The 26,446-nt window shown below is 34.8% G+C and overlaps 1 protein-coding gene across 4 annotated transcripts in view; it reads left to right on the plus strand.

Moving 5' to 3' along the window:
* The window catches only part of LOC132797332 (cAMP-specific 3',5'-cyclic phosphodiesterase), a 237,285-nt gene that overhangs the window by 187 nt on the left and 210,652 nt on the right, over positions 1-26,446 (plus strand). The window lies entirely within an intron of this gene.

Consider the following 26,446-nt stretch of genomic DNA (forward strand, 5'->3'; position numbering starts at 1 on the left):
AAACGGTAACGGTAAAATGCTTAAATTGCCAAACGAAAGCGCTGAGCAATTAATGTTTTCGTTGCGCCTTTTTCGCTCATTGTTATTTTCTTCCTTGTTCCTTATTTTCGTTGTGTTTTTTTTTTTTTTTGCTTTCGTTCTTTGCCATTCGAGCGGCAAACAGAATTCCATTGCATACGCACAGGGGCCGGCAGCTGTTGTAGGCGCGCCGCTCCTGTCGCCCATTGAGCGAGCAACAACCACAAACTACAGCAAGAACAACAACAGCAACAACAACAACAGCAATAACAACAAGAAGAGAAACAGCAAATTTGTCGGCAAACATATTATTGAATTTTATTGTTGTTGCTGTTGCTGCTGCGTCTCGCGCATGCGTTGAGCCGAAAGCTCAAAGCTTAGACTCCAATTTCAGCATCACAGTGAGAGCGCATAAGCAAAAAAAAGAAACAGAGCGAGAGCGAGAGTGAGAGAGTGCGAGTGCGAGCGCTTTTTGAGCATTGTGATGACTCACAGCACGCGAGGCGCAATTTAAGTCACGCATGAAGCGCAGTCACTGTGATTTTTGGTGAAGTCACTGTTAAATAATCGATTGCAGGCAAACTACGTCACTTGAAATGAATTTTCATATTTCACAAGTGCATTTACATTATTATTTATTTAGTTAGTTATAATTAAAATTAATACTAACACTATTGGTAAAGCAATGGCAGCGAAGGCCTTTAGCTTAACATTATTAATGTTATTAAATACACAAGTTACCACTATTTTTTACTTAAATGTAAATTTAAAAACGTAAATTAAAATTTATATCTTAACAAATTTATTATTGTAAAGTTGGAATATATAAAAATCAATTGCAAAACTTTAATGTAATAAATTTGTATTTAATTTTTACAAACTTATTACATGATTTAAAATTTCTGAAAATTTCAAGCTGAAACTAAATAAGCTAAGAAAGTAATAAATGTTTTTTGTTTTAACTTTTTTATATTAAACTGTCTATAAATTTGTCTTTACTTAAAATTTCTAGCGTTATTTGTGTTGTTTCACTGTCACTGTTACCAGCAAGGATCTCATCACAGTTTACACAATTTACACGTGTTGTCGCTAATGTTTGAGTCTTTTGTCTCTGACGAGTGAATAGCGAGCGCAGTTTTACGCTCAATGAGCTCAGCTTACTTGAGTGACGAATTGAGCATAGAATTCGAGTGGTTTCCTCATTGCCATTGAGTGACTTTTGTGCAGACTTTTACAGCTGCTGCTGCTGCTGCTGCTGTGGCTGCTGCTTCTTGGGAAATTTAGCAACCTGCAGCTAAAAAAAAATCTATCCAATATATCCGAAGGCTGTGCTTATCCAGCTACGTTCAAATATACCCACATACTTACACACTAGCACACTCACACACACATACACACATATGCGCCCACATTCGCAGCATCTTTTTGTGCAGGTCTCTGTGTATATTTATACCTGCTATCCATAGTATAACATAGAGGGGCATAATAATCGAAAGCATGTCTGTTTGTTCATCTCTCTTCATATCTATGATTATCGAAGAGTCTAGCAAATTAGAACAACTTTATGGATACCTTTTTATTCTAGAGCATAAAAGAAGAAATGCAAAAAACTTAAATGAACAAAATAAAATCGATTTATTTATTATTTTCATTAATTTCATTTGATATTATTTAAATTCAATTTCTATTTAAATACGAAAGACAATTGATTTATATTTTAGTTTATTTTATTTCACTTTATGTTTGTTTTATAAAAAAAAACAAAATATGCTAACTACATGCAACATAAGCAAATGATTCACTCGAATTTCTTCAACAACTTCAATGCATAGTTCTCAAAAATTGTAATTAAAAAAATTCAACTGTATAAAAAAATTCAATTGTATATTCATTTTGCTCAAAATATAAAAGTTAAAGCTACCAAAATTGTTGCCAACACTTGAACTAATTGTAAGAATAATTTTAAAGGCGATTTGATTGGTTCATTAGCTCACTAAATATATTTTCGCTTCCACAAAAATATTTGAGAAGTATCTTTGAGTGGAGCAAACTCTCTCCTATGGCATTCCTATTGGTTTTTGCTGCTCTTCTTCGGCCTTTTTATGGCCGCATTTTACGACGCCTTTGCCAGTCATTGTCGTTTTGCTTTCCACTTTCATTCTTGGCTTGGCTTGCCTTGCCTTTCTTTGCCATTGGCCTGGCCCTGCCTTTTTATGCCGCTTTCCGTCAAAATATTTTGCGGCAGCAGCTTCTCTTGTGTTACGAGTGCTGTTGCTGCCACACGACCCATCCCAATAAGAGTCACATGGAAAACGCAACAGCAACAATAACAGCAACAAATTGGGGCCATTAATTGTAATCAACTGAGATACCTGAATGCTTAAATCAAATCCTAACACGTTTATGCGTGCGTCCTTTCGGCGATAATGTTATCAGATACACATGCACATTAGTTCTTATCAAATCACTTTAGGTTCGCAAGCCAACGAAAAGGGTCAAGGAAGGGCAATAAGTGCTACGAAATGAGATTGGATGCGAAGCAGGATTGATTGCTACGATTGAAGCAAGTTCACTTGGAGCACGGAAATATATTACGATATTGCAAATTACATTATCAATTGAAAGCAACATAATGGGCTTGAAATGCAAAAGAAACAAACAACGATTTCTTTAAAGAAGTCACCAAGATCTTTTCTATAAAATATTTTTTATTTATAAATGAAGCGTTTGTTGTGTATAACAAATTATCCGTATTCTTAAGTATTTAAGATCATTAAAGAAGTAATATTTACTTCATTAATATATAAATTAAGTATACGCAGTATATTACACAGTTCCATTGCATTCTAAAAAATGCCAAACAGCTGTTTCTTTATTCTTAATGAAATGAGAACTGTTCTATATCTTTGCAAATTACAAATTATTCAGATTCTAAGAGAATGAATATATTTTACTTCTTTAAAATGAAATATAGCGTATACGCAGTGTATTACGTGCATTACATACACGAATGAATACCAAACAGAAGCAATTATGATTATTGATTACAAATTATTCACACTCGAAATTAAAGTTAAAATTAAATATAAAGTATACGCAGTGTATTGCAAGCATTGTATACACTAATGAATGCCATATGTTAATACTAAGAATTATTCAAATTCCAAACAAAATTTAAAATAAAAATAAAGTATACGCAGTGTATTTAACAGTTTTTGCATTCTAAAGAATGCCACACAAATGTTTCCATAATTCTTTTTAACTGAACGCTGTTCTATACCTTAAAAAATTACATATTCACATTCTTAAAGAAATGAAGATGTCTTATATAGAGTATACGCAATGTGTAACATGCATTAATGAATGCCAAATAGTTGTTCCTTAAATCTTATTTAATTAAGAGCTTTTCTATACCCAGAGAATGTTGATACTAAAAAGTATGCATATTCTAAACAGAAATTAAGATCTTTAAAATAAAAATAAAGCATACGCAGTGTATTACATGCATTATATATACTATATACTAATGGATGCCAAACATATGTTGCCATAATCTCAAGTAATTAAGATCTTTTCTATACTTGGGCGCAATTTGTGTTGCTCTATTAGTGAGATTAAATGTTCACGCTGTCTTTTGATTCATGGAGCTTAGGAGTACAGCAAAAGATTCCGTAACTTGTTTGCATAAATTCGTATAACTCACATACTTTCGTACATTACATAGCATAGTACTTATGTATGTAGAACTCCCTCTCTCTTTTCTATGCGATGATGTTTCAGATTACAGCTGGCAGGCAAAACGCAAAATGAGCGAAGGGAACACGACAAACTTGAAAATGTTGCTTACAACTTTTGTTGCCATACCCTCGAGACAGTCCATATACGATTTGTCAGCAAGTTTGTCGCACCTTAAGCGTATATAACAAACAATTTTCGGCACTTTTCGTAGAACTGCTGTTTCTGTGAGCAGCCGAAACGTTGTCCATTTTAAAATAAAAGAAAAATATAAAAAATCGAACGAGATGTTTGCTTATTTCTTATCTCTTCGTTCCATTCTACAAAAACAATGTGTCAGCGATCAACTAACAAAAAAAGAATATGCAAAAGAAAAACCGTTATGTCGCACTGCTATTTCAAAGTTCACAGCTGTATAAATTACAGGGTATTCGAATTTTCGTCATTTGCAAGAAATGACTGTATTTTGTTCTTGTTTTTTTTTGGTTCTTTTTTGTTTTGTTTTAACAAAGTTATTATTGCTTTAATTTCGTGAGTCAGTTGAGTTGAATACCAGGAAAAGTTTGTTTTAGGGGTCGCTGTGATTTGTCTTCACAGTTTCCTTCCTTCGTACTTTTCTTTCTTGTGCTACTTTTTACATTTTTATTTTGTTTTCCTTTAAATTAAAAAGTTGCTGCGTTCCGTTAAACAAGGAACAAAAAACAGCAAAAAGAGCGAAAGTTACCATTTTGCATTAGAGACGCCAAGACGACAAACAGCTTTCTACAGCAACAGTCGCAACAACCCGAACAGCAACAACAACAGCAACAACAGCAACAACATATGTGTGTGCGCTCTCGAAAAATCTGTGCAATATTTGATTCTCACTCCTTCGTCAATCTTTTGCCCGCTTCTTCGTTCTTTGCCTTTTTATTTATTTCTACGTTGTTTTTTTTTTGTTGTTGTCCGGGTTGTATTTACGAGTTGTTGTTGTTGTTGTTGTTGCCACTCAAGTTTAATATGTTCCCCAAGGGCCTCATTAGTGGCGCCCCCTGCCGGCAACTGCCACCTAATATAAAACATTTGCTTTGCACTATTTGACGTTGTTGTCGTCGTTGTCGTTGGCCTGGTTTTCTCCTTCCTTCTGTCCTTCTGTCCTTCTGTTCATTCTTTTTGTTGTTGTGATTTCTGTTGGCCAAAAATAAAAGTTGCCAAAATTGAGATTAAGGTTTCACTAACTTTAAGTGGATGCTCTAATGAGCGTTATTATGATGGGTATTATTATTTATTCAGTAGAAAACGAAAGCGAATGCTTGGGAGAACGTTAATTGCAGTTTGTTGTTGGTAATAAATAAATTAAATTTTATTGCTGCAAAACATTTTTCATAATTATAAATAATGGCGTTAGAGTTTAATTATATTATGATGCATTTTCGACAATCTAAACAACAGGCTGAGTTAATTAAGTAAATTGTATTAGCTGAACTTTTTCTATAATCATATTCAAACTCATTTATCAAATCAATAGAGAGCGTAAATGTGATTTTATGCTAAAAAAGAAAGATTTTTAATAAATTCAAATTACTTCACAATATGCGTTAATACTAATCGAAAAATTTGCATTCTAGTGATTGCAAATGAATGACAATAATAAAATGCAAAACTGTGCACACACACACAAACATAATTGATTTGCATGAATTACGTATACGTAATTATTTGTAAATAGAGCGCATTGCGTATACGCAATAAATAAATGATTAGAACACAAATTTGAATTTTGTGCAATGCAAATGCGATGAAAAGTAATTTACAAACAAAAAGAAAATATGGAATCTCATCCATAATCCTCGTCGTCATGATTAAGTTGCATGCCTCAAAGTTTTCGATGGTTGGTCAAAAGTTTTTGGATAATTCACAAAATGCAAATCGTGATTACCTACCTATTCAGAATCGCAGATTTTACACGTTTTTCACGATATACACACGCACCTGAAGCATATTTGCTCCCCAAGCTAAAAAGTCCTGCACGTCTCGTGCTGCGACAAAGCAAACAACAAGAAACACAACAACAACAACAACAAGAAAAACAACAGCGGCAGCGACAACGTAAAGTCAAAGTTTGCGAGTGACCTGAAGTAATATTAATGGGCATGGCAGTTCATTGTTTAAATTACCGCCCCTGCCATACACTTTCCCCCGCACCTTCGTCCCCTTCTGCTGCCACGCCCCAGAGTACTGCCTGTGTGTGTGTGTGTGTTGGGCTGCTTATTAGAATAGAATGCCGGGCTGCCTATACAAACATCAACAGCCAAGAGCCAGCGAAAACAAAAACAACAACAGCTACAGCAACAACAATTATAAGCTGTCTGGATGGAGCAGCACTCAGCAATTATTTGCATACAACAGAGTGAGACAGCAGCAGCACAATATGTGTTGGTGTGTGTGTGTGTGTGTGTATGAAAAACGCGTGAAAATGCTGAAAATGTAGCGCCCTCCACAAACAAAAACAACTTAAAGAGCCAAGAAATTTGATGGGAATAGACTGTTAAATACCCTGGAGATCTCTTTCTTTCTTTTTGGTTGATAATACCAACAATCAAACTATTAAATACCATGTCTAAGTTTATTACTTTTTCTACCTTCTCTCTCTGCCTTTCTCACTCTGTTTCTTTCTGGTTTTACCTTATAGTATCAAGTTACAGGCGTTTAAGGCTGCTAGACAGTTTAATACCCTGGCTGCACTTATGGCATTATCTCTTTTCCTCACACCCCTCTCTCGTTCTCTCTTGCTTCTTTAGTTGTTCATACCCAACAGCAAGATTGCCGTTCATTGTGTGGTATTGAGGCAGAGCCAAAGAAAAAACAGAACAAACTTCTTCGCATTATTATTATTATTATTATTAATATTATGAAAACGCCGTCGCAGTGTCAGAATGCCAGAAGTAGCGCATACGTGTCCCACACCAATTGAAGGACAAACGCACACGGGGTAGAGCCAAAAACGGAGCCAGCGGCAGAATCGAAGCTTCCTATATATATAGTATATATATATGTATGTAGGTGCTGCTGCAGGCAACGCAAACAAGTAAGAAAACTACGGTCGAGTGTGCTTGACTGTGAGATACCCGCTACCGAGTTTGAATAAGAGCAAAACGGTGCAGTGTTATTCTTAAAATGAACCGCAAAAATACGAAAATATACCAAAGGTTGAGTAAGAGTAAAATAGTGCAGTATTATTTTTAAATTATGCCAAATTAACCACAAAATTAGTAAAAAATATACCGAAGGTTGTGCAAAACCAAAACAGTAGGGTATTAGTTTTAAAATATACCAAATTACTGTATTACAAAAATACTGAAATTTACTGAAATACTAAAATATACTGAGTAAGAACAAAACAGTCCAGTATAACTAATGTATCACAAAAATACTATAAATATACCAAAGGTTGAATAAGAACAAAACAGTGAAGTATTATTCTTGAATTATACCAAATTAATGTATTACAAAAATACTAAAAATATACCAAATGTTGAGTAAGTACAAAACAGTACAGTATTATTTTCAAAATATACCAAATTAATGCATCGCAAAAATACTGAAAATATACTGAAGGCTGAGCAAGAACAAAATAGTGAAGTATTATTCTTGAAATATCCCAATTTCATATACCGCAAAAATTATGAAATATGCCAAAGGCTGAGTAGGAACATACATAACAGTACAGTATTATTCTTTAAATATACCAAACTAATGTATCACAAAAATACTAAAAATATACCGAATGCTAAATAAGAACAAATCAGTGCAGTATTATTCTTGAAATATGCCAAATTAATATACCGTAAAATTACTAAAAATATACCAAAGACTGCATTTGGTATATTGGTATACCATAAAGTACAAATTTTGGTATACCATATAGAGCAAAATATACCAGATTCTCATGCAAGGCAGAATTTTTGTCATACAAAAGTATTTTTTAAATAAGTTTTAAAATTTTTAACTGTTTGCACAAAATTATAATACCCTTCTACCCTAAAGGTATCGCGTATAAAAATATGAGGGAGGGCTGCTGAAATTGCTGAAGCTGTAGCTGTAGCTGGCGCTGAAGCTGAGGCGGCAACCGCAGCGCACAGGCCAGAAGGCACTTTCCGAGCTGTTTGTCCAGGCTTGGACTGGCATTTTAAGTGATTAAATGTTTGGCTTTTGCTTGCTGAATTGATGACGATGGCAACGCTTCATCTTCTTCTTCTTCTGTTTTTCGACAGGGGGGGGGGTTAAGCACTTCTCTCTGTGTGTGTGTGTGTGTGTAAGGAAGAGAAAGAGCACAGCCGAAAAAGAAAAAATTACTAGCGAATGCTGCGCATATTCAGCGTAAATCTATTCGCAAACAAACTTGCAGCAGCAACAGCTTAGCACGAAAGAGAGAACAAATAAAAGTGGCAGCGCTCTGGCAATTTATGCCACAGGTGTTGCCTTCTCTTGTTACCCGCAATTTAACGCGCTTATGGCCATATAACTTAATTCCAAGAATGCGGCAACGGCGGCATCTTTGTCCTGTGTTGTCTTGTGTCCAGCGTGGCGTATGCGTAACAAATTTGTAGGCAAGCATATACATACATACATATATGTATGTGTATATATATATCCATATTTAAGTCCATATCACAATTGGCCATTGCTTGGGCTATTGACCAACATTTATGGCCAACTAATTTGTAGGTTGAAATGTAGACAGACGTAGGCCAAATCCGCTTGAGCTGATTTATGATATAACTTGTGGCTATTTCCACATGGATTTACTAATTGACCAGCTGACGAGGGAATCTGCATAAATATGCACAGATCTCTCTCTCACTCTCTCTCTCCCTTTCTCCCTCTATCTGTCTTGGTCTCTGCATTGATTTCCACTCAAATATGCTGCCAGCATTTGGTGAGTTTATCAAAATGTAAATGAAACATTTCTCTTGCTTTATTTAATTGCCTTTTCAATATTTACTTGCCACCTTTGGAAATTATTGCAATAATCAAATCAATAAATAGCTTAGATATTTTAAATTTCTCTTTTTTTTTTAATGGAATTCTTTATTTGCTAGTTTTATGAAAACAAGTAATTTTTGACAAATTTTGCATTTTTTTCATTACTTGATTTGTTGAACTAATTATTAGTGTTGCAATTTATATTTATTTGTTTTTTATTATTTGAATTTTTTTCAGCAAATTTGCAATAAACAAATCAATCAATAATTGAGTAAATTAACTGATCCACTATTAGGCTTTCAACTAATAAAGTGCCATTCAATTATTGAACTTTAAACATTGTTTTCATTGTATTTGCATTTAAATATTTATCGAATGTTAGCAAAGTGAAATTAACACATTGCATGTCGTTGTGAATCGCATTGCATGCATGGCAAAATATTCTAATTGTGAATTTATGTTGAGTTTGTTGTCCGGGGTTATTCATATTTGAATAAAGATTGCATTTCAATTGCAATTTTATTTGTTACACATTCCCAACAAAAAGAATTCTATTCACAAATTCGTAGTTTAAAGTGTGCTTCCAGCACGTTTAAAATTCGAGTGGAATATTTTAGCAAAATAGCAATACAAAAATACTTTTGCAATGAATTTCTATAGTTTTTGATGCAAACGCGACACTTGATGCCATTTAGCTTTTGTCCGTCAGGTGTGTGAAGAGCTATAGCGTGCTGCATTTGAGAGTGGTGTTTGAAAGAGGAAATGATTATTATTATTATTATTATTATTATTATTATTATTATTATTATTATTATTATTATTATTATTATTATTATTATTATTATTATTATTATTATTATTATTATTATTATTATTATTATTATTATTATTATTATTATTATTATTATTATTATTATTATTATTATTATTATTATTATTATTATTATTATTATTATCATTATTATTATAATTATATAATATATTATAACATGCTGTTTACCTCATTCAACTATTTGGTCAAACATTTTCATGACACCAGTCAAATACGTGAACAGACAGACGGACGGACAGACGGACAGGAACTCAATTCAATTCCATACGCTTGAAATGTGAATACTAGACCATGAATCGATAGGAGGTGGGGAGAGGGGAGAGAGGAGAGAGGAAGCTAGCCCATTGGCCAGGCTCGATAACACAGTTATTGGGAGCAGCTCAACCAAGCTGACCGAAGGCTGCCTCAGCACCAGCTACAGCACCAGCAACAACAACAGCAATAACAAAGAGCAATTGTTGTCCCAGTTGCTCTTGTTGTTGTTGTAGTCATATCGCACGCACTGGCCACGCCCCTTGAAAGCGAACGCCCAGGCAATGTTGTGACTGCTTCGTTGGCATTGAGGGTATTCCACATGCCTCATGCCTCATGCCTCATGCCTCATGTCTCATTTCCGTTTCTCTTCACTTCTTCTCTGCTGCTGCTGCTGTTGCTGCTGATGTTGTTGGCTTTCGCCACTTTTGGCTTTTGTGCTGACATCGTCTAATTTCAATTTATTTAGCTTCCAATGACAACGCACAAAACGCTGAGTGCATTTTGGGTCTAAGGGTTTGGGGCTAATTTCGATGTTGATGTCGATGTCTGCCTTCGTCTCCATCTCCGTCTCCTTTTCTGTCGCTGTCTCTGTCTCTGCTGAGCGGGCACTTTTCAAGGATACTTTCGCTCTCTCTCTCTCTCTCTCTCTTTCTGTGCCTTGATATCATTTTCGGGTGACAGCAAATGGAGCATGGGGTCTTCTCAAGTAGTCAGCAAAAATGCTGAGCTGCAAAAAAAAAAAGAAAAACAAAAAAAACTTTACGCGCTTCTTCTCTGATGGCCCAACAAAATCAACAAGTGAAAATGCAAATGTGATTATTTATTAAGCGCTTTAAATAATTCTGACTTTGCCATTCTTCCGTTTTTTGGCTTCGACTTTGCTGCGCTGCTTTGATTTACTTTCTCGCTGATGGGGAAGTCGCGCCAGTCGTGTTGTAGAGGGCAACAGGTTAGACGACAGGTAAACACAACTGGAAATGGAAATTCATAGCTGGGGCCCCAATTGAAAATTCAACAGCGAAATGCAAAATGTTTTGTAATTGCCGACGCGCGGCTTTTCTTTTGCCGCCCACACGAAGCCAGTAAAAGCAACAGCAACAGCAACAGGAGCAATAACAACCTCCTTTGCCACCCTCTGTCTGTCAGTCTGTCTGTCTGTCAGTCTGTCTGTCCATCCGCTTTTTGTGCCGTCTTCCGTGTTCCGTCTCCTGGCTCGAGCTTGATTAAACGTCAATAGGATTAAAGCATTTTGCCATTGTTCGCCTTAGTTGCTATGCATAATTTGGCTTCCACGGCAGCTTCAAAAATATAAATTAAAATAAGAAAATTAAAAATGTTTTCACCATCACAAAATACGAAGACCAAAATGCTCTTTTAGTAAATTGTAAATTCGAATATTTAATATGCATAATTGACATACAAAAGTTTTTCTTATCATTTATAATGTTTATTTTTTTTATATTTAAATGGTTTTGCTGACTCTTGTGTAAATTCTAAATGAAATTAATTGATTTGTATATTTGATATTCTTATAGCTGAATAGTTAGAGTTTTAAATGCTAATATATTTTGTTTTATCTGTTTTACTTTAGCTACAAATTGCAAGTTCAAATTATTTGCTAACGTAATATTTAGGTTTTCTTTCGATCTCAATTGTTGCTGCTTGCAAGTTGTAAAGTGTTTTTTGTATTACGTTTTTTAATTGAGTCCGTCAGTATTTAAAAATACTGAAACTTTGCAAAAGGCTTTCGCTTAGAAAATTCCACCTAAAAAAGCCAAACATAAGCAGTTAAAATTTAATTTATAATGCAGTCGTAATAAGAATAGATTAAAAATTCAGAAAAATTGCGAATATTTCTAATTCGACGATTATCTAAACAGAACCTATAAATATGTAATTATTATAACATTATTACAGAGTTTTTATTGATATATTTAAACTATGTAAAGTAGATACATTCAGATGCCTGTTGCTTCAAGCACAGAACTTGAACTTTAAAGGGGATTTCATCGAACTATGGATACTTATGAACACTAGTAAAGTTGTCAGATGTGCAGTTTTCTATATAAAATGTATATTTGTAACTTGTTCAATTTACTCGTATGTTTAACATTTAAGTTGATTTAAGTTTAGCTTGGCACATCTTTTATATTAGTTGATGGACTTTTTTTGGTGTGCAGCATATTTAATGAGTGCTTTTTTGGTCGTCTTTTGCTACAGCATGCAAATTAATTTAAAACAATTTCTTTTGCTGGTTTCTGACAAACTAATACACGTCGTGGATACCGCTGACGTTGAGATGCCGCATCTCCCTCTGCTGTTGCTGTTGGAAGAGGGGGAGGAAGTGAGACGGAAGATGGGGGAAACAGGTGAGCAGGTGAGCTGCGGCCAAATAAGCATCATTAGGCGTTTAGCAGGCGCCTCAAGTGCTGCGTAGGTTGGAGATGGCATCCAGGCACATCCTCTATCTCTCTCTCTCTCTCTCTCTCCCTCTTTCTCTTTGTGTGTGTCTCACTCTTCAGTTGGTATGAGAAATGGTCTTTCAAAAATTTCAATGTTGCCATTGTACCGAAAATGGGCGACAGCTGCAGCCGCCGGGCGATTTCATTTAGACGCCAACTACCTCAAAAAGTTGCTCCTCGAGGAGATGCTGCTAAGAAGTTGCCAACACAGAAAGAGAGAAGAGAGTGCGAGTGAGAGGGAGAGAGAGAGAGATAGGGGAAAGGAATACGCTTATAGCACAAGCAAAAGCGTGTCGAGCCAAAAATGTGGCAAGGTGTTTGTAACGCAAATGAAGCAGAAAGCAAAGAGTAAGAAAGAACTGCTTACATGGATAGATACACAGAGTGAGAAAGACAGAGAGAGAGAGAGATACAGATGGAGGGAACGAGAGACACACACACACACACACACACACACACACACACACATATATATATATGGTGGTTACACATACGCACTCGAGAGTTCTGGGCTTTTGGTCCTTTGTGTGTTGCTTTTTGCTTTTGCGTCACTTCAAGTGGCGTCTTGGCCGCTTTTGGCCTCCGTCTCCGCCTCCGCCTTGCCTTTGCATCTCCTGCCCCTCATCGTTGTCCACACGCACGCAACGTAATGAAGGATAATGAAGATGGATCGCATATCAAGGCTAAGAAAAGACCGAGCTCAATTCCCCAAAAAGTGGAGCCTACGTGTGCTAAGCGTATCCGATTCCCACCGCATCTTGGATCCACGCAAATTCGAATTTAAATGCACAACATTCACTCCAAATGCTGAGCGCAACCACATGACAAATCTTTGGTGGCAAATTAAACATGTTGTCAATCCACATTACAAATCGATTTGACATCATCTCTCCACATTGAGTTGTCAGCCATTTTTCTTTTATGTTCTTACTATATTGCTTTGCATTGCTTTCTGGTTTTATGGATCGCTTGATATGTTAGAATGGAATACTTCAAATATTAAAAGTTGTCCAAGTTGTTTAAGAAATACTTTTGTATGGCTAAAAACGCCTATAAAGATGGCGTCTTACTTACTTTTGCTGGCAATCTGGTATATTTTGTGCTCTATCGTATATTTTGAATGTAATACTATAGCAATATACCAAATATAGCCTTCGGAATATTTTCTCAAGCAACTTTATAGTCATTGTATTTCATTTGTATGTAGATTTTCTATTCGTCACTTTGAAATAGATAAGAATAATGTGGGTCTATCATCAATTGGAATAAGGAGAAACTTTTTTTATACATTGATTACGAATTATCATCGCTTAATGTAGCTTAATCAAACGTATTAAAGCACCTTAGTATATTTATGGAATTGCATTTAAATTGTATGCAGAAATTCTATTCATATTTTTTTTTAAGGAAAAAAAGCATAATGCGGATTACTCAATTATCGATTGTAATGAAGGAAATCATGAATGCGACTTATAATCGTATAATGTAGATAAATCATTTATCGGTTGTAGTTGAATTTTCAACAACATTGAGATCTCTATTTTGATTGTGAATAATCAGTCAAATAAACAGTTTATCAATAAACAATTGCATTGTTAAACAATATGAAATGAACATATTTTCACAGCATTCGCACACATTCGTATAGTTTTGATTCACTTTCCTACTGTCTATCTGGCATATAATTAGTATCCGAGAATTGAGCGAGTTTTGATCATCATTTTGCACATTTTATTGTGTTTATAGTGTGCTGCTAGATGTGTGTGTTTATTTTTACAATTGTGGCACAATTTCAAATTTCCGCTTTCTCTTACAATGTTGCCGATGAGGCGATGATGTCGTCGCTGCTCTTATAATAATAAATATGTTACTATAGATAAATTGTGTTTTGTAGGTACACGCAGTAATGTGTGGTCGTGTGTTAAACAAATTGGTATTAGTTTAATTGCCAATAATAAGCTTTGTGTGTCCACACTCGCTCTCTCTCTGTGTTGGCTTATAAATTTCCAAATGAAATTATCGTAAATTGAATTAACTAATTACACTAATGAGTTGCGACTTTGTTGATCGAAAGGGTTCCATGAATTCCACTTCGTGTGTGTGTGTGTGTGTGTAAAAGCAATATGCATAAGTAGTTCTTAAGTAAATAATAGATGATTAGATTGAAGAGACGAAATATGTTTCTTTTTTTACTTTTTGTGTGGGTCGCGTTGCGCAGTAATATTTCAATGAGTTTATCAAAATCAGTTGCCTCAAAGCATCAACTTGATTTGTCAAGCAAGATGCTCGACATTCACATTAATGCGCTTAACTTTACTGGCTAAAATACACTGTGGAAAATACCGTTTCGATTTAATTTCATATTATAAAAGACTTGCTTTGTTTTGTTTCTCTTTTAATAAAACATAAGATTCCGAAATTGATTTCATTTTGATTTTGTGCCAATATTCGAACAAGCAAGAGATTTATTTATTTATATTTGATTTTGTGCAGTGTAGGCTTTTGAGTATTTTGTGTTCTTTGTGTGGCGAGCGCGTTATAAATGTTGCGCACTTTTGCTCCCAGCGCGGAGCTCAGGATGAGCGCGATGACTGAATGAGTGAATGAATGCCTCAGTGGCTGAATGAATGAATGAATGAATGAATGAATGCATAGATGAGCACGGCAAATACATATTGTTGATGCTGCTGTTGCTGCCAGCTTTGCCATCAATTCATTTCGCTCACTCACTCTCTCCCTTTTTTTTCGTTGTGTGTTGTGTTGCTATCTCGCTCTTCGTGCGTCCTTGCATGACGAAAGACGCCGTAAGCCTAGCATTGCCATGGCAATTTATTCCGCAACAGTTGGGCAAATTTCATAAGGACCTGACCTCACAATAAGCCCAAGCGCTCGGCTCTAAGTCAATCTAGTCCAATCCAATCTCCAATCTCCAATCTCATTCCCATTTCCCATTTGCCACGTCCCTTCCCCTTCCCCTTCCCCATCCCTGCAGCTCTGCAGCAACAACGTTTCGCATTTGGTTATATTGAATCTGTCGTCTATTTTGTGGTGTGTACACAAGACGCCCGCAGGCGATTCGTTTAGCTTTCTTTTTTCCAGATTCCAAATATGCCACATCTGTATATATACTCTACTATATAGATATGTTCATATATGACCTTGTGTGTGTGTCACTTCGCCTGCCTTCTGTCTTGTGCTGTTAAGCTGCAATTTACAACAATTTAATTTACACAAGACTTGAACTAAGCCGCATCTAAAGCTACCAAATGCATTTTACTTACTGCATTGCTGCTGCTTCTGTCCTTGCTTGTCCTTCGGGTCCAATTAGTAAGTCAATGTGCCAGAAAAAAAAGGTGTCAACAGCAGCAGCAACAGCAGCAGCATCTGCTTTGCAACTTGCTCTTCTCTCCTTATTCTATATTTTTCACTCGCTTTTTATTTGTCTCATTGGGAATGCGAGGGGCTTAACTGCAAATCAAAATGCATGAGCCAAAGGCAAAGCACTTTAATTGCATTTGAGCAGCACGAAATGACCATAAATACAATTTACAGACGCCATTACACGAACGGCAACAAATATTCGTGGCCATTCTCAGTTGTGAAATTCGCATTTAAATCGCCCGAAATGCCAAGCCACAAAACTGCAAATTACAGCAGTTGGAATTTATTTATTTGCATAAATATTTACAGCAAAAATGGCATATATGCAAGAATTTTATAATTATTTGTAACGATTATCGATATATCACATTAACAACTGCCAATTTAGCAAGGTTCTTACTTTTAATAAAGAAACTATTTAATACAATAAACAGTAAAGGAATTTACTTCAGATTAATCTAGAATTAAATCGAATTACCAATTTTAGATTATACTATAAATATGTTATTTTGTCTATTATATTTGTCAATATATGTTTGTATGTTTGTATATTGTTTGTGTCTTTAAAAGATCCAATTAATATGACAATCTATTTCAATTGATGAACACTAAAGAAAACTGAAACTTATGAATCAAGAAAAACCATTTGAACATTTTTGATATGATGAAGTTTTAACTGCAAATAGTTCGACTATTAAACAAACAATCGGTAATTATCGGTACTATCGATATGATGCTTGTAACTGCAGCCAATTTAACAAGGTTCTTACCTCAAGCAGAATAAATATTGAAATTATTGCAATTAGCTAACAGTAAAGAAAATTACTTCAGATTACACTAGAAAAAAAACCATATACCTTAAATATTGTGTCTCTTTTATTAAAAAACTCGAACCTTAAGCCCAACTAAAATAGAAATTTATTGCAATTGATGAGCACTAAAGAGAATTGAAACAGACTAATCAAGAAAAACTATTTCAACACTTTAAATATGATGACACTTTGACTATCAAAGTATTTGGCTGTTAAACTAACAATCGGTAACTATCGGTACTATCGATATGATGCTTGTAACTGCAGCCAACTTAACAAGGCACATTTAATTATCGCTGTGGATGTTGCTTAATAATTCAAAGGATATTTTTAGCATAGCAAAGAATCGATTCGAATAAAATAAATGTGAAGTGAAATAGTTTGTAAGCACTATGCACATAGTTTATTAGACAATTGCACGCCATAAGAAAGCAATAAAGACAATAATTGAAATGGAAAATTATTGCCTATAGTGTACAGTTGGAAAGAGATGGAGGGTAGGAGAGACAGAGAGAGAAAGAGGCAGAATTTAGGTGTTGAGTGAAAAACAAATGGATCGTAAATCTTGTAGCTAGTGAATTATTTTGGAGCTGCTGCTCCGGTCCTCGATAGTCAATTGGTTGTGGGTCACGCCCACAGTGAAATTTCGAGACACACTCGTACAGACAAAAATGTATGTAGGAAAAATATATAGCAAACACACACACACACACACACATCGAAGAACAGATGCTGGGGGCAATTTCGCAAACTGTTCATTTAACAGAAATTAGCGGCCTCAAGTTAATTAAAAAATTCTTGGGACAACATGCAACAAGTTGACGGCTGGCCATGACGCACGAACAGCAGCAACAGCAACAGCAGCGAGCAGCTAGCTATTGATAGAATTTATGATTGCCATTGAAAAAATGTTTGAAAATTATGAAAGCCTTCTTCTGCCAGAGCATTTGAGATTTTTGAGTATGTGAATACGATTCACAACGATGGCCTTTCATTTCATTTCATTTTCATTTTCATCTTCATATTTCGATTTTCGTTTGTGTTTCGTTGTTTTTGTTTTTGGTTTTGTCAGGCGAAATAAATTTATTGAAAACACGTTGCCAGCCGCCAATAAATGAAACATAAATTCAAAATACAACATTGGCGACACACATAGCAGACAGACAGAGAAACTGAATCACAGACATTTTTGTCTATGATAGATGGTTGTATCTAAGCGTGTTAATGTGCGAGTGTGTGCCTGAGTCTGTGTGTGTGTGTGTGTATGTGACCGCCCTTAAAACATTTTCTCAATTGCATCGTTAAGGCGTTCCCAAGTGTAACATAACGTTTTGAGGTCATGTGGCGCTTAGTTCCCTGCCCCATTCTCCATTCTCCGATTACCCATTACCCATATGTATGCATGTAGCAATAGCAGTTTGCCGTTACTTTTGTCGTAACCGTAACCGTTATGCCAGATAGTTTTCTGTATTTTATTTATTTTTTTTAAAGTTGCCTGTGGCCAACTGAAAGGCGGCGAATGCAATTGAAAAGCCATTTAAGAGTGCTTCAATGGAGCCTAAGATGGCGAATATGCTGACGAGACCCAGCAGCTAAATAGTCTGCGGTTTACATGGCGTATTAGAGACACCCACACACGTAAACAGACACACACACACACACACACACACACACACAGAACACAGCACCATTGAAAGGAGCGCTTAAAGGAGACTCAGCCAAGAAATTGCTGCTACGCTTGCCAACAGCTGCTGCTGCTGTCGCTTCTGCTCTCCCTCTTTTGGCTGAAATCAAGAATAAGAATTTACCACAACAAAAGTGCATATAATTCCATTGTCGAGTTGCAAATTTCCGCAGTTTGTTGCATGGCCATTATTAACATGTACATTGTGTAGTCAACAACAAAATGCTTTTGCTTTTGCTTTTGCTCCCAGCTTTTGAATAACATTGAATGCTTTTCGTTCGCTTGCTTACTATACTATATTGTGTGCCATTATAATTGAACTTTAATTTTTTACCTTGTTACATCACAAAAGATTGATAGAAATCGATGCAGTTTGTTCACATCAAAATTGGTTGCCATTGCATGCAACAAATATATTTACCAATTAAAATTACAAGTGTCAATTACAATACAAGGCAACACTGTTAATTATGCTATGAGATATTAAATATACATATATCTATATGAATTTATTAATGAATTTGAAAAATATATTTTCGAAATTATGAATTCACTTTCTGTTTGCATTTATGATTTTTTAAAATATATTTTATTTAATCTAAGAAGAAGTTTTAATGATAAACGTATTTTATTTGTTAAAAAATATGTAAGAAAGCTACAGTCGAGTGTGCTCGACTGAGAAATACTGGTTTTTTTTAAATATATCAAATTAAAATACCACAAAAATACTGAAAATATACCAACGATTATATTTGGTATATTGATATAGTACTACATTCAAAATACATTAGCTAAGCATTGCGGTATTTATTACAAAAATATACCAAAGGCTATATTTGGTATATTTATATAGTACTACATTAAAAATATACCAGAGTTAAAAATATACTAGATTGTCAACCGAAATAACTCATTTTCGTAGTAAGTTGGTATTTTTGCCTTTACAAAAGTATTTTATAAATAATTACTACAATTTTTATCTGATCGCAACCGCATTTGTCAGGAATTTTGAAAACTATAGGTTTTCTTGGAAGTATGATAGTATGATAGTATACAAAAATAAATTGTATATACATATATTATATATTATAATATATAAATTTCATTTGTGTCAAAAGATAACTATTTGATATAATTACAATATTTGATTATCCATACTTATACATTTCTTTATTGAAACCTTAAAGAAATTCTTAGTAAAGTGATATTCAATGTTTGATTTTGTTGACTTTAATTGATCATTTTAGTAGTTCTACGAATGAAAATGTTTGAATTGAGTTTGGTGCCTTCCAATTGCAGTTTTCATTGCATGTTGTTCGATGTGGTCAATTTGATTATCGAAAATGATATGGTATCGCATATGGGTGAATCGTGTGCTTGAAACTACAGGGAAATGCACTTGAAAAGGGGGAATTCAAAACCTCTTGAGCCTCTTGTTAGCGTGTGTGTGTATGTGTGTGTGTGTGTGGCTCTGGAGAGCGCTTTAATCACTTAGCTTAAGCAAATTTCCTTATGCGTCGTCGTCCGCAGCAGTTAGTCATTATTTCAATTTGCAATTGAGTCAACTGACATACGCGTTGTCTCTCTGTATATAGACAAGCGTGTCTTTCCCACTCTGCCACACACACACACACACACACACACACACACACACACACACACACACACACACACACACTTGCCGCACACTTGCAACTGTATCTAACATGCGGCGTCGGTCTCTTGAGGTAAGGTGGACTTCATTCATGTTGCTGCACGCAACAAAAAGGGGTGTGTTGAAGGGGAAGGGGATGGTGTGGCAATTGCATTTAATTGCCAGCTCCAATGCAATTAGTCAAAAGCCAAACGGCGGCCAGCTGCAACAGCAACTGATATTAACTAAATGCAACACGCGACCACTTCAAATGTTCTCATAAGTAGCCATGTAATGTGACATTGTGCATTATTACAGTTACTCGGGTATGTTATATATATATATACTCGATCTCCTCTCTTCGTTCCCACTCGCCATTCGCCTCTTCCTTCACCCTTTAGAGGCCATCCAATGCAGACATTAAGCGTGGCATGCAACACTTAGACATGTGCTGGCCACATCGCATATTCAATAATAATCCCTCGCCTGGCATTAGCTACAAATGTGGTACTCCAACTCTCTCTCTCTCTCTCTCTTTCTCTCGCTTTCTCTATCACTCTGACTATTCCTCTGTGTTCACTGCAAGCTTCTATCTCTTTTGTTTGCTTGATGCAACAGTACGTGGCACGCTTAATGTCTGCTTCACAATATACTTTTTTTTTCAAATGAATACGTTAGCAGTCGCTGGGTAGTACAGTGAACACTCGAGATAATATCTATTTACGATCTATTTATCAACACTAGAATAATAACAATTCTAGTATTTATTAATTTTCAATTCTAGATATAAATTTATTTATGAATAGTAAAAAAATTTTGTTTTAAAATTGAAAATTTCGTTTTTGCAATGAAAATCATATTTTGGTTTTTATTTGGAATTTATTTTGTATTTTTGGTATTCATTTGGTCGAAAACCAATACTAATAACAAAAATCTTTCTTCGTGAATGAAATATCTAATTTTCATAATTAAAATTTTAAAATATTGTTTTTTTTTAATAGAAAATTTAGTTGTAGAAATAAAAATTTAATTCTTTCATATATTTCAAAATATTGTTATAAAGATGTAACAATGAAAATCAAATTTCAATTCTATTTCAATTCAATTCTTATTTTAATAATGAAAATATTCACTAGCAAATTTCGTTTTGGACGGAATAATGTTTTGCTAATTGTTGAGGTGCAGAATTACGTTAAGAACACATTATTTTCGGTCTGTCGATAGATCAGAGCAATTATCTTGGCCAATCATGAAAGCAACTCAAGTTTTGTGTGTGACAAAAACTCTTGACAATTCTATGCGGACGACACACAAAAATGTATTCAATTGCCAAAGTCCTTTTAATTGCTTGCTAATTGCCACGTTTCCTGTTTGCTCTCTCTTTGTGTATTTGTGTCTTTGTGTGTGTGTTGGCAATCACTTATTGGCTTAGTTGCATGTTGCCACTTTGTGGCAAGTGTTTTCACTTGCTTAACGGATTATACAATACTATATGTATATATTACACACACATATATCACTGCTTACATTTTAAGCAATCAACACTGTACGGTGTGCACAACTTTAGCGTTCAATTTGCTACGAATTTTTTTTTTCGCGAAGTTTTCAAATGTCTGGCGATGTTGTTGTTCTTGTTTGAGTTTCGAAAATGTAACGTTGAAACCACAGAAATGAGTTTATACGCGACACACGACACACACAGAACTCACACAGGAGTCACACAGGACTCGCACAGGACACATGATACACACGTGGCTGGGTTGATGTGTTGGGATGATGCTGCTGATGCTTCTGATGCTGCTCCAGCTGCTTAGTTAACTGTGCAAATATTGGGCACGACCAGAGCAGAAGGCAAACAAGATTTTCCCCAAAGCTAGTCACCCTGTAAACTACTTCTGCTTCGTTTCCCAACTCTCTTCTCTTTTCTCCTCGTTGCTGTCGATGCTGCGATATCTGTTTGCCCTCAAAGTCAGCCATGGCATTGGCTAAAGTTGCTGCGCGCAACTCCACAAACTATAATGTGCGCTTTAAAGCCGATTATAAGCTGAGGAGCAGTGTTATTAGAAAGCATTTTGAACACATAAGCATATTTTTGGATTGAGCTAAAACTTGCGATTTGAAGTAATCATTTTTTTTTATCAGTAATACACAATATATTTGGGTAGAAATTGGAAATTGAAATATAAAATTATATTAAATCGTTTTGCATTTTTAAGACTACAATAGAAAATCATTATTTAGCAGAAATGTTTATATGTTTTTATTATCAAAAAATTTGAAAGAGTCCTTCAAAAGTAATTTGTTAAATATTGAAAATTTCAGTTCGAATAAAAATGAAATATATACTATATATCCATGTTAATTAGTGTATGGTTTGTATCTGTGCTAGATAAACTTCGAAATTTCTTTAAGAGGAACTTCTCTTCAAATCGCGTGTATTTTACAAGATATCCTAGGGAATTAAATATGCTTCCTTCACCTGTTTGCAATTACTAATAGAATTAACAAAATCAATATTCAAATAAATTATTTAGAAATTGCATTAACAGACTTATTTGTAGAAAAAACAAAAAGGTGCCCTGTATCTAATCAATTTTTATTTTTTATCTCTTTATAGGTAAGCACTATCGAACATTAAACTGGCAACCACATCCAATTTAAGGCATCATAAGTATTAAATTAATTCTAATAAACGTTTTGAATTTTTAATTTACTCATTTATTATTAGTTTTTAAAACATATACATATATATGCAGTTTCTTTTAGGCTCATTTTGAATACATACATGATATTTTTATTTATATCTTTAATACTATTATTAGTAAGTATGTGATTGATAATTGTCAAAAGTTTGAAGGCTGCAATTTGTACACAACAAAGTTGCAGACAATTTAGAAGTTTCCATTACAAACTCTGCGCTTCATTTGTAAATGAAAACTATTTGTTTTTTCGGAACAATGTTACGTCTAATTTAATTTGCCAGAGGACAACGAATAATATTCAAAATTTAGATTTTGTGTTGTTTTTTAAAATGCTGGTGATGTTTACTATCTTGTGCTCATAAAAAGTAAATACAGCTTTATTATATTAAAAATGTTTATATAATTCCTATATCTTAATTTTGAAATGTTCAAATTTTACCTCATATATCGCCTTATTTTTATTTTATGTAAGTTTTTTTTTTTGTTTTTTAATGTAGCTAAATGATTACTTTTTGTTGTGGACTTTAAATATTAATATTAATATGAATTTGCTAGTTTTTTTTTTATATATAAAGGGTGTAAAGAAGACGATTATTGCATTATATTATTATATCGATTATAGCTACAAAATATAAATGCGACTCTGCCATTTGTGACTTAAATTATGGCATTCCCCTTGGCGTTGCACTGAGTGGTCAATTGATGTTGAACTGCGTCAGTTGCTGTTGATTGCAACCAAAGCTTTGCGCTTCTTATTAGACACTCTGGCCACGCCTCGTTGTTGGACGGCGCTGGGGACGTGATGCGGTTAATGCTAGTACATAGAAAATATGAAAAACATGTTGAGTGAAGCGCATAAATTGCCACAAGGGAGGCGACCACGAGAGGTGGGTGCTGAAGGATGGCGAGGGGGGAGAGGGGGACTGTGGTGGCGTGCCAAACACAATTTTGCTATTAGTGAAAAGGATTTTATTGCAATTAGAAAATGCACTTTGCGCACTGAGTGAACGAACAGGATCCAAACAGGACCAAACGGAATGAATGTAAAAACTGAAAAAGACAGAGATGGCAAGAAAGACAGACAGAGAGAGAGAGAGAGAGGGGGAGAGAGTGATAGAGTGGGAGAAACATTGCGGCTACTCGTTTGGTTTAATGAAGCATATTAGCCCACAAATTAAGCAATTAAATATGCATGAAGATTATGAATTGCATAATTTATATAATTTATGCGCACTGAAGCAGCGCAATTTCACATTCCAAATTACAAATTCCAAATTGCATTTTCAATTGCATTTGCCATAAAATGGCCGACGCAACGCGACGCGACGCAACGCGACAACTCTTTAGTTGTTATTTTATTTATGTATTTATTTATTTTTCGGCTTGTTTGTTTGCTACCGCTTATTGTTCTTGTTGTTGTCGTTGCCTTTGCTATGCAAACTGTCAAGTGCACAAAAGCAGAAAGCAAATTGTAAACACAAGTTTATGCATGCAATTGCAATGTGTGTGTGAGAGGGTGTGTATGTGTGTGGGGGTGGTGGGTGTGAGTGTATATATGTAAACACTGCAATCGACAGCTGAGAGATTTCCCTACACAAATATTATTGCATGCAGTTAGCTCCACAAAGCAGAATTTCCTTTGCTTTAAGGCCAACAATATGATGCTGTGAATTATAAAAATTTGTGAGAAAGTATACGCTTTATTATTATTAATATTATTATTGCTATTATTATTAATATTATTATTGCTATAATTATTAATATTATTAATTAAATTAATAACCTTGCATCAGGAAACACTTTAAGCAACACTTTCAATTTTCAATTGCATCAACTGAAAGCCTTCTCTTCAAATAGAATGCAATTTGATTCCAGATAAACAAATGTGGCAAAATAATAAACAATTTCCTACAATTTGCGAGTTTCCTATGAAATTTTATACTTGTGAAACTTTGCTTTCTTCATATTTCGAAACTTGTTTCATGCAAATGTTTTCGTTAATTAATTGCCAATTTATGTGCTGATTTTTTCCAGATTTTTTGGACTTAATCAAAACTGTGTGTGTAACGTATAGATTTTTATGACTATAACGTTGATCGTGTGTGTCTTGTGGCAACTTTCTGCTCTGCTCATGCAATATATATTCATACTGACACACTCACACATTCACACTGACACATTCACACTCATACTCGTTTTTATTGCATTGCTCGTAAATAAATGATATGCTTGTACTAGTGCTTTATATGTCGGCAAACAATCTAATTGATTTGGTAATTGTTCACACGCCTCTCCCCTCCATGAATACATAGCAGAGTCAAAGAGGGCGGGGGCGGGAACGGGAACGGTGTCTCATTCGCATGCCCATTAATTTTGTAGGGCAGTCGAAGCTTTGTCATTGTGTCGTGGCATTAAATAATTTAGCGCGTTTTCTGCGGTTTATTCTTGTTGTTGTTGTTGTGTGCTTTCGATGTGTGCTGACGATGATGATAATGATGATAATTACTTAATGTCTGTTTATACAGAGAAATTTGGGAGTATAAATTAATTTAATTCCAATATATTAATTCATTTGCATTAATATCGTGGAGTGGCTCTTGAGTATTTGTTTATACAGGGCATTCGACAGTCGAGTAGAGGCTTCACTTCGCTTTTGTTTATGTGTTGACGCTTGTGGAAGCGTCAAAGCAAATATTTCAATTCAAAACACACACACACACACATACACAGACATAGATGCGTAGCACATGTGTGCTATTCTGCTCTTTAAAAATAAAATTTGATGAAAACAATATAAAAATTGTTGAAAGCATTTGTCGAAATATTTATAGCGCGTTATATTTCTTGCTTCTCTTTTTCCTTTTTATGTCTTCTTTATGCTCCACAAACAAATCGCCTACAATTATACGAGTGACACATTTCGACAAGCTTTGACGAGCGAAAAACTGAATAATAAATTGAGCAAAAATATGATATTTTGAAAGAAAGTATTTATAGTTTAAGTACGAGTACTGAAAGTTTAATTGTTTGGCGTGCGTCGTCCCCAATGTTGAAGGCAATGCGGCGTATGAGCGATATTTAATTAGCCACGCTCTGACAAATAAACAGATTGTCTTCTTCTGTGTGTATGTGTAAGCTCTTCAAAATGTAAACAAATTTATTTAGTTAACAGCCAAGCAAATTTATGTGTTTTTCCATTTGCAAGGCAAAATTCATTTTGCAATTCACATTTTTCGAAATTCGTTTTTCTTTTTTTTTTGTTGCATTTTTGTTGCCCCGTAAAATTGTGCAGAAAAATGTTAATTTTGAACGAAAGACGCAAAATTTCGCGAAAAATTATAAATAATATTTTTCTTTCGCGTTGACAAAGTGAATTTCGTTTATTGTTATGACTTAATTAATGCGCTTCGATTTTTTTTTGGGGACATTGGTGACTTGGCCTCCGTCAATGCGTTGTAAACTTTTACTGCTGCTGTGTTCACTCGGACCATAATTTATCTTATATGGTTTATGATTTATGTGTTCTGGTATCTGCAGGTGTGTGTGTGCGTGTGTGTGTGTGTTGATTGCTCTGCTCTTCTGTATCTTTTGCTTTTTATGGCTGTCCATTTCGTTTGCAAATAATGAATATGACTTTTTCTTGCCACTGTGTTGAGCATAAAAAACAATCCCTCAGCTATTTATTAGCGCAACACTAAATCAAATTATTTATAGACTACGCTTTTTGGTTTTTATACCCGCTACCTATAAGCTAATATAAGTTTGTGCCGACAGGAATAGGCAGAAGGAGGCATCTGCGGCCCCATGGAGTATTTGTATTCATGCGAATATTCGATATACCAAATATATTGGTTTATTTTTGTATTTTTGCGGTATATTAATGTGGCATATTTTAAAAATATTACTGAATATACAATTAATTTGGAATATTCGATATACCAAATATGGTCTGCGGTATATTATTAGT

The sequence above is a fragment of the Drosophila nasuta genome, chromosome X (genome assembly GCF_023558535.2).
Source record: "Drosophila nasuta strain 15112-1781.00 chromosome X, ASM2355853v1, whole genome shotgun sequence".
Lineage (NCBI taxonomy): Eukaryota > Metazoa > Arthropoda > Insecta > Diptera > Drosophilidae > Drosophila > Drosophila nasuta.